The sequence below is a fragment of the Canis aureus genome, chromosome 9, assembly GCF_053574225.1.
Source record: "Canis aureus isolate CA01 chromosome 9, VMU_Caureus_v.1.0, whole genome shotgun sequence".
NCBI lineage: Eukaryota > Metazoa > Chordata > Mammalia > Carnivora > Canidae > Canis > Canis aureus.
This window is the reverse complement of record NC_135619.1, coordinates 7,063,384-7,076,588: the sequence shown is the minus strand read 5'-3', so window position 1 is coordinate 7,076,588 and position 13,205 is coordinate 7,063,384. Positions and strand designations below refer to the sequence as shown.

The 13,205-nt window shown below is 40.3% G+C and overlaps 1 protein-coding gene across 7 annotated transcripts in view; it reads right to left on the bottom strand.

The window, feature by feature from the left end:
• DHRS2 (dehydrogenase/reductase 2) overlaps positions 1-13,205 on the bottom strand; it is a 36,900-nt gene that overhangs the window by 16,031 nt on the left and 7,664 nt on the right. For 3 of the 7 annotated variants that reach the window (XR_013385851.1, XM_077908686.1, XM_077908691.1), the window contains exon 1: positions 10,871-10,948. The exons of 3 other annotated variants lie outside the window; for them this stretch is intronic. The gene's annotated coding sequence lies outside the window, so the exon portion shown is untranslated. Of the gene's footprint in view, positions 1-10,870; positions 10,949-13,205 lie in introns of those variants that run through there. One more of the 7 variants, XM_077908690.1, reaches the window with a different exon arrangement.

Sequence of the window (13,205 nt, the reverse complement as noted above, 5' to 3'; positions counted from 1 at the left end):
TCCCCAAAATTGCATGGGACATGCTTATACTAAAAAAGCTATTCTTGGTTTATTTGAAATTCAAACTTACCTGGGCACCCTGTGTTTTATCTAGCAACCATGCCCTTTTACAGTGGTGGTAACTGTTATCCAAAGAATAGTGACAGCCATCAGCTTCTTTACTCTTTATTCTTTTTGTCAGCTTATTAATTGAAAAAAATATCAAAATATAAATTTAACACCTCACCCAGGAGAAAAATGAAGAACAACTATTATTTATAAAATATAAATATATATATATATGATGCCTGTAACACGTAAGTACAGTATCCTTGCATCCTTATGCATCCATTTTTTTTAAATATATGGATAAAGGAAAAGTCCTCCATTATTAAGCCACCAAATTCCTATACTTCCCAAAAGTAATCACAATTAACAGTGTATTCTTCTAAAACTTTTCCGCTATTTGCATACATATAGAATATGTAGATTTGTGTGTTAGTGTGTATCACATTGTAAATGCTGTTCCACTGTTCTGCAACTGGTTACATGGTAGTACAAATAGATCTACCTCCTTATTTTTAAAAGTTGTACAATACTCCACAGGATAAACATTATCTCCTCGTTCAGCAATTCGCAAAGTAGGGTTAGAAAAGCCCCTGAGGGATCCTTTTAGGGGGTCTATGAGGTCAAAATTATTTTCATAATAATAATAAGATATTACTTGCCGTTTGCACCCTCAGTCTCACAAAGAGTACAGGGGAGTTTTCCAGAGACTACATGTGGGTGATGATGTCATTGCTCTGACAGCTAATGGAATGTGTGTATACTTCTTATGTTTTCTAAAATTTTCTTGGGAATCCCTGGGTGGCTCAGTGGTTTAGTGCCTGCCTTTGGCCCAGAGCGTGATCCTGGAGTCCGAGGATCAAGTCCCACATCAGGCTCCCTGCATGGAGCCTGCTTCTCCCTCTGCCTGTGTCTCTGCCTCTCTCTCTTTCTCTGTGTCTTTCATGAATAAATAAATAAATAAAATCTTTAAAAATAAATAAATAAATAAATAAATAAATAAATAAAATTTTCTAAAGAAGTAGATTTAGGGTATAAATATGTACACTTTCAAGAGATGAACTTAGTTTGTTTTCAGACTTCCTAGTTGTCTCCAGTTATACATTCTACAATTTCATTGTTATTGTCCAATAAATTGTTATTTTAAAGTTCTGGGATTTTCTTGTACTTGTGTGAAAACACAAGGAACAAGTACACTTTACCTTGTTTTGAAATAATATTTTAAAATATTTTCCAGGATATTTTTCAGGAGCTCCTGGGTGGCTCGATCGGTTAAGCATCCAACTCTTGGCTTCAGCTCAGGTCATGATCTCAGGGTCATAAGCCTGAACCTTGTGTCAGGCTTGAGATTCTCTCCCTCTGCCCCTGCCCTCTCGCCTGCATGCTGTCTCTCCTACTCTCAAATAAATAAATAAAATATTTTTTAAAAACCTTTCTAAATTTTGAGTTTTATCCGAAATTGTTATTTTAAAATGTAGTAGTATTTTATTCTAACACATAAAATCATTCATTTACATTATATTTGTCCTCTTCAAGGATTCATCATTGGCTTAAGAAAGATAGATTAAAAGACTTGCTTTGTCAACCCACAGCTGCATCATCTACATCTAAAAATACTGGAAAGGGCAGCCCGGGTGGCTCAGCGGTTTATTGCCACCTTCAGCCCAGGGCCTGATCCTGGAGACCCCCACTCGAGTCTCACGTCGGGCTTCCTTCATGGAACCTGCTTCTCCCTCTGCCTGTCTCTGCCTCTCCCTCTCTTTCTCTGTGTGTTTCTCATGAATAAATAAATAAAATTTTTAAAAAAAGAAAATTTAAAAAAATAAATAAAAATACTGGAAAGGATGAAAGTGGACTATCCAAGAGTTCTCTGACTAGAGGAAGGAAAGGACATACTCCAAAGAAATTGTGAAAAACTAAGTAAACAACAAGAATATGATAAATTCCAGATTTCCCTCCACTCTGCGGATATTAGTTTATCTTAGGACATGTGATGCAGCGGACACTATTTTAAATAGTGTTATAGGGCTAGGTAAGATGCAGCATCATTTTGAGACCAGTCACTCAGTTGACAGAAAAAGGAATTGCCTTTTTTCTTTTTTTTTTTAAAGATTTTATTTATTCATGACAGACACAGGCAGAGGGAGAAGCAGGCTCTAGGCAGAGAGCCCCACGCGGGACTGGATCCTGGGTCTCCAGGATCACACCCCAGGCAGCAGGCGGCGCCAAACCGCTGCGCCACCGGGGCTGCCCCAGCACTGCCTATTTCAAATGTAGATGGGATGAGCTCTTTAAAAGCAAAAAAAAAAAAAAAAAAAAAAAAAATTTCCAAGAGCTTTTCAGAGTGGAAATGAAAGTCACTGAAGGATATTGCAGGGTAAGTTATCACATTGTGTTAGCTGGAGAAGGGCACACTGTAGCTGAGAGATGATCCAGCAGTGTGCACTGACACACCGAGTGTCTGCTGGAAGGGCTCCATGGAAGATATTCTGGGCGCGCTCACTTTGCAACAGTACAATTGCTCACTCCCAAAATCAAAGATTTAGTCACAAACCTGAAGACAGAGTTCCTCTCTTGCCTGAAGAATGGTACTTTTACCTGACAAATGGATGGACCAACATGTTGTCTTGTTATTTATCCCATGTAGGCACAGACTAGTCCCAAGAGATCTTTTATGTGAATATTTGGCCACGAACACAAGTGGTGGTAAAATGTTCAGTGCTGACTAACTCTTGAATCTCATGGTTGCTCCCAAAAGAACAGTTTTGGCATTTCTGCTGCTGACTCAGAGCAGTGATGGACACAGGTACTGGCACTCATCGAAATAAGGCAGCAGCAGCCAGCTGTCCAGGTAGCCACTGCGCTCCTTACTGCCACATACTTCAAGTCCGAGGAAAGCCAGTTGCACTTAAGATCATCATCTTAGATCTTGATCCTTGAAAACACATCTTTTTAACATTCTTGGGAAAGAAATGAGAAGTGTACAGAAAACGTTTCTGCCTCATACTGAAGAATGATGGTTATCTCAAGAACAAGCCCTTGTGCTATCGTTCAAGATGTGAACTGAACCATCTGCCTTTTTCGTGTAATTCTATTTTTACTGAAAAGAATGACTGACAGCCAAACTATGATTATTCAGATTCCAGGATTTGGCAGATATTTTCTCAAAAATGAACAAGGCAGACTATCACTTCAAGGGAAATAATTGCCAACATTTGCTGCCATTGATAAAATTTGAACTTTCCAGCAAAAGTTAGAATTGTAGAAAATTTCTATCTGCCATCCCGAGTTTGACAACTGCCTGACTCTCTTTTTCCCAATGAGATCAGTGTTGATGTTAATAAATGTGATTTTTGATATTGTACCACAGAATATGTCAACATCTGGAGGACCTGCATATCTCAGTGAACCAGAATTTTCCAGATACCAATGCATGATGTTACAAAATCACGTCTTTTCTTTTTAAGAAAAGATCCAAAGTGCAAGATACCAAAGGGATTTTAATGTAACATTGTATCAAAAATTCCTTGATATAGTTTCAGATTCCACAGTGCAACTAATCTTTAAGAAATACCATTTATCAAATTTAGGTGTGGTACCAAAGAAAGATGTTAATGATTATCTGAAAAAGCTAAGATCCTCCCTCTTCCAACTGTGTATCTGCAAAGCCAGATATTCTTTATATACTTCCATCAAAAGAGCATATTGTAACAGATTAAATGTAGACTCAAGCAAGAGATTGCCAGACATTAAAGAGATTTTTTTAAATCTCTTCTTGCTAATTTTATTTTTCATTTAAAATGATGTTTACACAGGAATGTAAACTGATCCCAGCCACAATGAAAAACAATATGCAGTTTCCTCGAGAAGTTAAAAATAGAACTACCATATGATTCTGGATAAATATCCAAAGGAAATAAAATTATTACCTTGAAGCGATACCTATACTTCTATGTCCCTTTCAGTATATTATTCACTATAGTGAAGGTATGGCAACAACCACAGTGTCCCTCACTGAATGAATAGTACAATATGCACACAGTATTTCAGCCTTAAAAATGAAGGAAATGTCATTTGCAACAACATGGATGAATCTTCAGGATATTACACTAAGTGAAATAAGCCAGACAGTAAGACAAATACTAAATGGTATCACTTCTATGTGGAATTAAAAAAAAAGTCTGAGGCTCCTGGGTGGCTCTGTCAGTTAAGCCTCTGACTTGATTTTGGCTGAGTTTTGATCTCAAGGAACATCCCAGGCACTGACCAGGTGGTAACCACCTTTCTCCCTTCTTTCCCCTTCATTATATGCCCTGCCTCAATACTTCTGGACACCCCATGCTGGAGCACAGAGAAGGCCCAGTCCCAGACTCACCAGCTGGACTGGAGGTAATGACAGGAAGATACAGTATCTCGCCCTACAGAAGATCAGAGATGGGAATCTGGTGCCATCACCCTAGATTCCCTGAGGCCCATTTTGGGAGGTTTCTATTTTCACTCAGGTTTTAACTATTTCCCAGCCTGTATGTGCCTGAAACTTCCTGAAGCCACTCCCAACCAGCCTTCTTACCCTCAGACTCTCAAATCCGAGAAACCTACAGTGCAACCTGAAGGGCAGAGCAGTAATCTGGCAAGACAGCAGACCCCTTGACAGAGCTCCCCGCAGAGACCCCCCCCAGATAGTCTCTGTCCAAGGGAAGTAACTCAGAGAACAGGCTTCTCACAAACCCACCCCTTCCTGCCATCCCCTTCCTGCCATCCCCTACAGACAAGAGGCTCCAACTTCCTCCTCTAGGAGACTCTACCCAAATGGAAGGTCTGTCAATCCCTAGTCACCCCCAAGCTCTCCCCAGGTGAATATGGATCAGGCTCCTGGAGATTACAGGTCATTAATGGGATGATTAAGGGTGTCCTCCTACATACCAAAGGCCTTCAGGAGGCTTTATCCCCATCCTCCTCTTTCCTGAGCCTATAGTCTCCTTATTAATCCTCAATATTGACTCAACAAACTGTTACTGAGTTATAAATTATTCTAGGAATCATGAGGTGTTCATTTCACAATACAACATACAGAGACTGTTCCAGACTCTGCTCCCCCTCCAAGCTCCCCATCCCTCCTGGGTTCTCAGCTCCAGGTCCATCTAGTAAGTCAGCCTCCCCCTAAACCTTGCGTATACACAACAGTTAACTCAAAATGGAGCACAGATTCAAATATAAAACATAAAACTATAAAAATTTTAGAAGAAAATGTAGAGGAATCTCCCTAGATTGTTAATATGGTAAATTACATGGATTGATTGTTTAATATTTCCTGAGCTTTGCACCCTTGGTTGGTCACGATATATAATGATTTTTATATATTGTTGAATTCTATTTGGTAACATTGGCTAAAGATTTTTGTGTCTATATTCAGGGATATGGGTTGTAACTTTCTTTTTCCTTTTTTTAATACTTATTTCTGGTTTTAGTATCAAGGTCGTACTAACTTCATGAAATGAGTTGTGGAAGTTTTCCCTTGTTTCTCATTTAAAATGAAAATTTTATTATGTTGAACTGGTCAAATCTATATATCATACTTCAGAGGATCAGGTCCATCTGTCTGTCTTCCTTCCTTCCACATGGTTAAAGGTTATCTTATGGAAGAGAGCCGCTTATCTCATATAAGGCTCAATTCTTCCCTATTTGTTTTTATATTTCCATAACAGTGTTATTACTTTTACTATGTGCCAAAAACTATTCTAATCATTTTGTAAACATTAATTCTTTTAATTCTGGGCAGCCCAGGTGGCTCAGCGGTTTAGCACCACCTTCAGCCCAGGGCATGATCCTGGAGACCCAGGATCAAGTCCCACGTCAGGCTCCCTGCATGGAGCCTGCTTCTCCCTCTGCTTGTGTCTCTGCCTCTCTCTCTCTCTGTCTCCGTGTGTGTGTGTGTGTCATGAATAAATAAATAAAATCTTTAATAATAATAATTCTTTTAATCCTCATACAACTACCATTTGAGGTAAGCGCTATGATTATCCGTATTTTACAGGTGATAAAACTGAAGCACAGAGAAATAAAGGAATTTACACGAGGTCACACAGGCAAAGTTGGGAATTCAACACAGGTATCTGTTCTCTTAACATCAATATCCTGGGATCCCTGGGTGGCGCAGCGGTTTGGCGCCTGCCTTTGGCCCAGGGCGCGATCCTGGAGACCCGGGATCGAATCCCACATCGGGCTCCCGGTGCATGGAGCCTGCTTCTCCCTCTGCGTATGTCTCTGCCTCTCTCTCTCTCTCTCTCTGTGTGTGACTATCATAAATAAATAAAAATTAAAAAAAAAAAAACATCAATATCCTTTTCATACTCTAGATCACAAAAGAACAGACAGCATAAGTGATTTGCTCCATTGAAAATAGCCAAAGTAGAACTCTTGATTCCTGTCCACCCTAACACCTGTCTTTTCACATCTCCCCATCCCAGGAAGGTGTTCCAACCAAAATTTTGAGAGTTACCCTGGAGTTTTCTCTTCACTTTACCTCCCATATTCAATCTATCAGCAAATCCTGTTGATTTTGCCTCCATAACATGTGTCCAACTGTCTCCCCCCCTCCCTTCCATCTCAACTGTCCTCTCTGGAGCCTTCTAACTGACCTCCTTCACTGCACTCCTAAATCCTCATAAACCATTTTCCCTCTATCCTGCAGCTAGAATAATCTTTTTAAAAAGAAATCTCCTCAGGAGGTACCTGGGGGGCTTGGGCTCAGGTCCTGATCCCTGCATCCGGGATCAAGTCCTAGCGGCTCAGCAGGGAATCTGCTTCTCCCTCTCCTTCTGCCCCTCCCCGCTGCTTATGCTCACATGCTCTTTCTCTCTCTCAAATAAATAAAATCTTAAAAATATATGTTCTTGGGGTGGCTGGGTGGCTCAGTCAGTTAAGCCTCTGACTTCAGCTCAAGTCATGATCTCAGGGTCCTGGGATCGAGCCCTAGTCAGGCTCTACACTCAGTGGGGATTCTGTTTGTCTCTCTGCCTCTCCCCCTGCTAGTGCTTTCTCTCTTTCTCTCAAGTAAATAAATAAAATCTTTAAAAAAATAAAAAGAAATCTCCTCTGCTTAAAGCCCTCCAATGTCTTCCCATTGCACTTAGAATCAAAACTTAAATTATTTCCCCAACTTGCAAAGCCCTGCAGGATCTGGCTCCCAAGTGTCTCCCAGACTACTTCATATGCTCTCCCCTTGGCCTGCATGCTCTGGCCCACAGGCTTCTTTCGGCCCAAACCTGCCAGTTAGGCCTATCTTCATAGCTTTTGCACTAGCTGTTCCTTGAAAACTCTTCCACCTACATTTAATGACCCCTGTTACTTCCTCATAGAGACTTTCCCAAAGCATCTGGTACAAGGTAGAGCCTCCAGAAGCACGTTTTTTACCCATTCTCTTCTCCTCCTTTCATTCTTTTTTTTTTTTTTTTTTTGGAGGTATAATTAACAATGTTATATTAGTTTCAGGTGTACAATGTAATGACTCAACAACTCCATATATCACCCAGTGTTCCTCATGATGAGTGAGTATAATCTTAATCCCCTTTACCTATTTCACCTCCCACCCACTTCTCCTTTGGCAACCACCAGTTTGTTCTCTGTACTTAAGGGTCTGTTTTTTCTTTGTCTCTTTTTTCCCTTTGGTTGTTCACTTGTTTTGTTTCTTAAATTCCGCATAAGTGAAATCATATGATATTTGTCTTTTTCTGACTGGCTTTTTTCACTTAGCATTATACTCTCTAGCTCCATCCATGTTGTTGCAAATGACAAGATTTCATACTTTTTGATGGCTAATATTCCATTACAGATATACATACCTCTTCTTCTTTATCCATTATTCTATCAATGGACACTTAGGCTGCTTCCATATCCTGACTATTGTAAATAATGCTACTATAAACATAGGGTTCATGTATCTTTTCAAATTAGTGTTTTTATCTTCTTTGGGTAAATACCCAGTAGTGCAATTATTGATCATAGGGTAGGCCTATCTTTAATTTTTTAAGGAAATTCCACACTTTTTCACAGTGGTTGCACCAATTTTCATTTCCACCAACAGTACATGAGGATTCCTTTTTCCCCACATCCTCACCAATCTTTTATTTCCTTCATAGCACTTTTCACTGCCTTACAGGATAGAAGCTCTGCAAGCTAATAATAATGATACTTAATACCCATGTAGCTCCTATTTTGTGTCAGGCACAGTTCTAAGCACTTTACGAATATAAACTCATGGAATCCTCACCACAATCCTAAAAAGTTGCACTATGAGCATCTCCACGTTTGAAAGAATGAAACTCAGGAACAGAGAGGCAGAGTAGTAACCTGGCCAGGGTCACACAGCTTGTAAGCAGTGAAGCTGGAATACAAGCCCAGGCAGTCTGGCTGTGCAACATGTCCTGCTGTGGGGCCCTTATTTGTATTATTCTCTGCCATGCCTACAGCACCCATAACAATGCCTGGTAGAGCACCAATAAATCTCTGTAGAAGAAACAAATGAATACTGCATAACTAGTTTAAAGATAAGCCTGCCTTTGAGCTAGATTGGTCTGACTCCAAATCCACACTCTTCAGAATATAGGAATTGGAGGATTATGAGGTTCAAACCAGAACTTCATTGAGATTTGCCTGCTACCTTAAAGATACATACAGTGTTCTGGTAAATGCATATGTAAATAACTAGGATGCAAGGCAGAAAAATCTAAGGAACTATTAAAAAGAAAACCACAGGCCCCCAAAAGGCATCACTTAAGCCCAAACCAGGGCTTAATACCTGACCTGCTTGTAGTTTCAACCTCCCCCAGAAATATAGTCTTAACTGATCAGTCAGGCATTTTCTGATCAGCATCAATGAATCTGCCACATGGGTTGGGTTCTCTCCATCCGCCCCCAGATTGAGGTAACCTGCTTGATAAGACCTATCACCTTTCCCCCTAAGGGAAAGCTACCTGGCCTGAAACAATCTTTTTCATTTATTAATAACATTCTGGCCCCACTCTCATTCCCTAAAAACCTGCCGCTGTGTCCTAAGAGCCCCTTCTACTTGCTAGATGGGATACTACCTGATTCATGAGCCATTTATTTTTTTTTATTTTATTTTTTTCATGAGCCATTTAATGAGACGAATTAGGTCTTCAAATTTACTCAGCTGTGAATTTTGTATTTTAACAGATTGGTGGCAGCAGTGGAGTCTGAAGCAAACTTGTGACAGCATTTGAGGACAATGAGAAACACAGGCGTGGCACCCCAGGAACCCTCTCTAGTTCATTGTCTTTCTCATCCTGAGGGCCATTGGTAAGTCCCCTGGGTTGCAGCTCCTCTGTGTTTGAGCTACTGCTCTCATTGGCTTCCCAGCCCTTGGTGAACAGGTCAGTGTAGACTGACAGGAGGCTCCAACAGAATGCCAGTCCATAATTCCACTTTAGAATCCTGTCCCTGTTCCAGCCCAGAGCCCTCACTTACTGAGGTTTGCTGGGTTAGCCCTTTCCCCGTTTCCAGTCTGTAGTCACAATAATGGAGTCTATGCTCTGGTAGTGCCCCCAGTCTTCTCTTGGCCAGTCCTCAATGACATGCTTTGGTTATGGCAGCTGAGTTAAGATTTGTCTGCATATTTTTTGTCTTGCTTTGTGCAAATAAAGGCTACTGCTAGTGGGGATCTCGGAGGCTAAAAGCCACAAAAAGTGGTGGGCCTGGATTGAGTAATTAAGAGCTGTTAGAGCACTCATCACCTAACTCAGACTTTCCTATTAGGATAAGCTGGTCATGGAAGACGTTAAAGGGACACTAAGTCTCCTGCCAATCCCAACAAAGCTTCCGTGAGAGCAGTGAGGCACACTGTAGAACCAACCTCCCCGGCAAGGTCCTTGCTGGCACACCTGCATATTTTATGGCTAAGAATGATCATCCTGGAAGTTGCAGATGTTGAGCAAGATGGAACTGTGTCTCTGCCTCTGTGTGTGTGTGTGTGTGTGTGTGTGTCTCATGAATAAATAAATAGAATCTTTAAAAATGAATGAATGAATGAATGAATAAATAAATAAATAAATAGAATTAAAACAACGTGGAATTATCATGGCCATTATGGGGACCGTTTCAATTAGACAACATCATTTAAGACGTGCATTTGAAAGCAAAGGTTCCCAAATTAAAGAGAATGCCTCTTGAAATTGGTAAGCAGAAGCCTCCAAAAGGTCAAAAATAACAAAATAGTTTCATTGAAAGATCCATTGCACAAGGCTAAAGAAAAATTAAAGATATAAGAGGTACATAAGGCAAAAGACTCTAAAGACTGACAAAACTCCCACTGTTGTCATCGTCCCTCAGTGGAGGAGTCATTCTACTCATCCTTGTCTGAATTGTTTTTCCATTCAGGCACAACCATAAAAAAGAAAGAAGAGAAGAGAAGAGAAGAGAAGGGAAGGGAAGGGAAGGGAAGGGAAGGGAAGGGAAGGGAAGGGAAGGGAAGGGAAGGGAAAGAAAAGAAAAGAAAAAGAGAAAAGAAAGAGAAAGAAAGAGAAAGAGGGAGAGAAAGAGAAAGAGGGAGGAAGGAAGGAAGGAAGGAAGGGAGGGAGGAAGGAAGAAAGATCTGCCAAGTTAATGGCCCTACAGTCACCCCTATATCTATCTTCAAGGGAAGATTCCCACATGGGCCCCTTCCAGAGTCATCCAAATTGAGGGATTTCCCGGTAAACTGCTACATTATTCCTTTAAACAGCCAAGGGGAAATGCTGGTAGATACCAGAGCCTGTAGAGGGGGTCCCTGGAAAACTGGCAAAAGCCAGCAAAAGGTAAAAATTCTTACCAGAATCAGCTCTTCAGAATTTCTGTCTGTAGTGCCCAGTCCAGAGTGGAAATCCTTTGCAAATCCAAATCCACTATTTATTGATCCTTTCTCTACCAACAAAATTTATTGCCTTCCTATTTGCGTCACTGGGTTTGGCTTCCTGCCTGCTTGGGATATGTAGGTTGTTGGTTCTTTCTTTTGGCTAATATTCTTTGCACCCTCTTTCAGGATCCAAGCAGGTTTATTCAAGATTGCCAGAAACATTTAGAATGAAAATGATGTACCCAGAGAGAAAGAAAGCAAATTGAAGGTAATGTAGTTGGATTGGTGGAGGGGAGAGGAGAGGATCGACATATGATAGCATTTGAATTACAACCCCATTTTTTTTCTTTTTTTAGACTTTACTTATTCATGAGAGACACAGAGAGAGGCAGAAAGAGAGACAGAGACAAGAGAAGCAGGCTCCATGCAAGGAGCCCGATGTGGGACTCGATCTTGGGCCCCGGGATCACGCCCCAAGCCAAAGGCAGACGCTCAACCACTGAGCCACCCAGATGTCCCACAACCCAAATCTTTGAGGAATTGAGAATAACTATCCTAATCTTACAAATATTTTGTAAAACAAAAATCAGTTCTAGAGGCAATTCAAAATGCACCTATTTACAAATCCCAAAATTCTCTCGATTATTGCAAAAGACTTGGAAATTCTTGGTCTTAGGAAACCAAAGTCATTTTTGAAAGAGCTCTTCTTTCTGCGTCCATTAAAGTTATACATTTAATTATGTCTGTGAAATGTAAACACAGCTCACAATTACCAGAGACTGAAGGAGAAAAGGCGGAAAGAGCACTTTTCAAAATAGAAACTTCTAAATGGGCTATAGTGTCCAAATGCTAGCACAGCCTCCTTAAGATTAATTGTCCATGGGAGATACAGGGAGAAAGGTAGAGACACAAGCAGAGGAAGAAGCAGGCTTCAAGCAGGGAGCACAATGCAGGCCTCAATCACAGGACCCCAGGATCACAACCTGAGCCAAAGGCAGATGCTCGGGGTGACCACTGAGTCACCCAGGCACCTTGTGTGTATGTCTTTATATGTATACATTTTACATATGAGATCTTATTCTATCCCCGATGGCATTACTAAATTAATTTGTAAGAGAGCTCTAGTTGGTTTGAAGGTGAGCACTTGTAAGATTTGAGGGTTCTCAAATTCTCAGAAAAATAGAAATAAATCCAAATGTTTTTCAAGGTCACATGATCCAGGATAATCTTCGGTAACTGAAAGTTTAAGTTCATTGGTTTAATTGACACAGGAATGTCTTTAGAGTTAACATTAAATATAAAACTTTTATTCTACCTGGGTTTACTAGCCAAGTAAGTTCATTTTATCTCTTATAAGATCTGCTGACAAAAAATAAATAGCTTAGGATGACTGATTTTGTCTAATATTTAATAGTTTTTGTAGGTAGTCTAAGCAATTCTTTTTTTAAAGAATTTATTCATGAGAGACACACAGAAACAGGCAGAGACACAGGCAGAGGAAGAGGCAGGCTCCCCATGAGGAGCCCGACGTGGGATTCGATCCCAGGACCCTGGGATCATGTCCTGAGCCAATGGCAGATGCTCAACCACTGAACCACTCAAGCATCCCAGTCTAAGCAATTCTTAAAAACAATTGAATTAAATAGATGTAAGCTAACATAAAAGTTTATAAGTGAATTTTGCAGCAATATTTATGTCTACTTAAGTAGTTTCCTCAAATCTTTTTAGGAAACTAAAACCTTTGCTAACCTAAAACCTAAAGTTAGGTGGTAAATTAACTTCATTGAATATGTACATCTCCCACTAAGATGAAATAATAAATCATTAATTGCTGAATATACATTTATCTACTTTTGGGTTCTTCTTACAGAGAAACTAAAAGATATTCAGATGTGTTGGTGCTATATTAGAAAATTTAAAAAGACATGTGCTTCTAAAATTATGAAATGTACTTATACACTTGCAAATTTAAAGAATGTGGTATAATAGGCAGTTCACAACTGAAACTAAGGTTTCTGGGGCGCCTGGGTGGTTCAGTGGGTTAAGTGTCTGCCTTGGGCTCAGGTCATGATCTTGGGAGTCCTGGGATCCAGCTCCTCATTGTCAGACTCTCTGCTTAGCAAGGAATCTGCTAGTCCCTCTGTTTCCCCCTCTACTCCCTCCACCTCTGTTCGCGTGCCCTTTCTCTCTCTCTCAAATAAATAAAAATCTTTTTAAAAATTAAAAAAAGAGAAACCCCTTCATTTGTTTCATTCAGTGGAGCTCCCCTCCACTTGCTAGATGAGATGCTGCCTGATTCAGGAATCCTTCA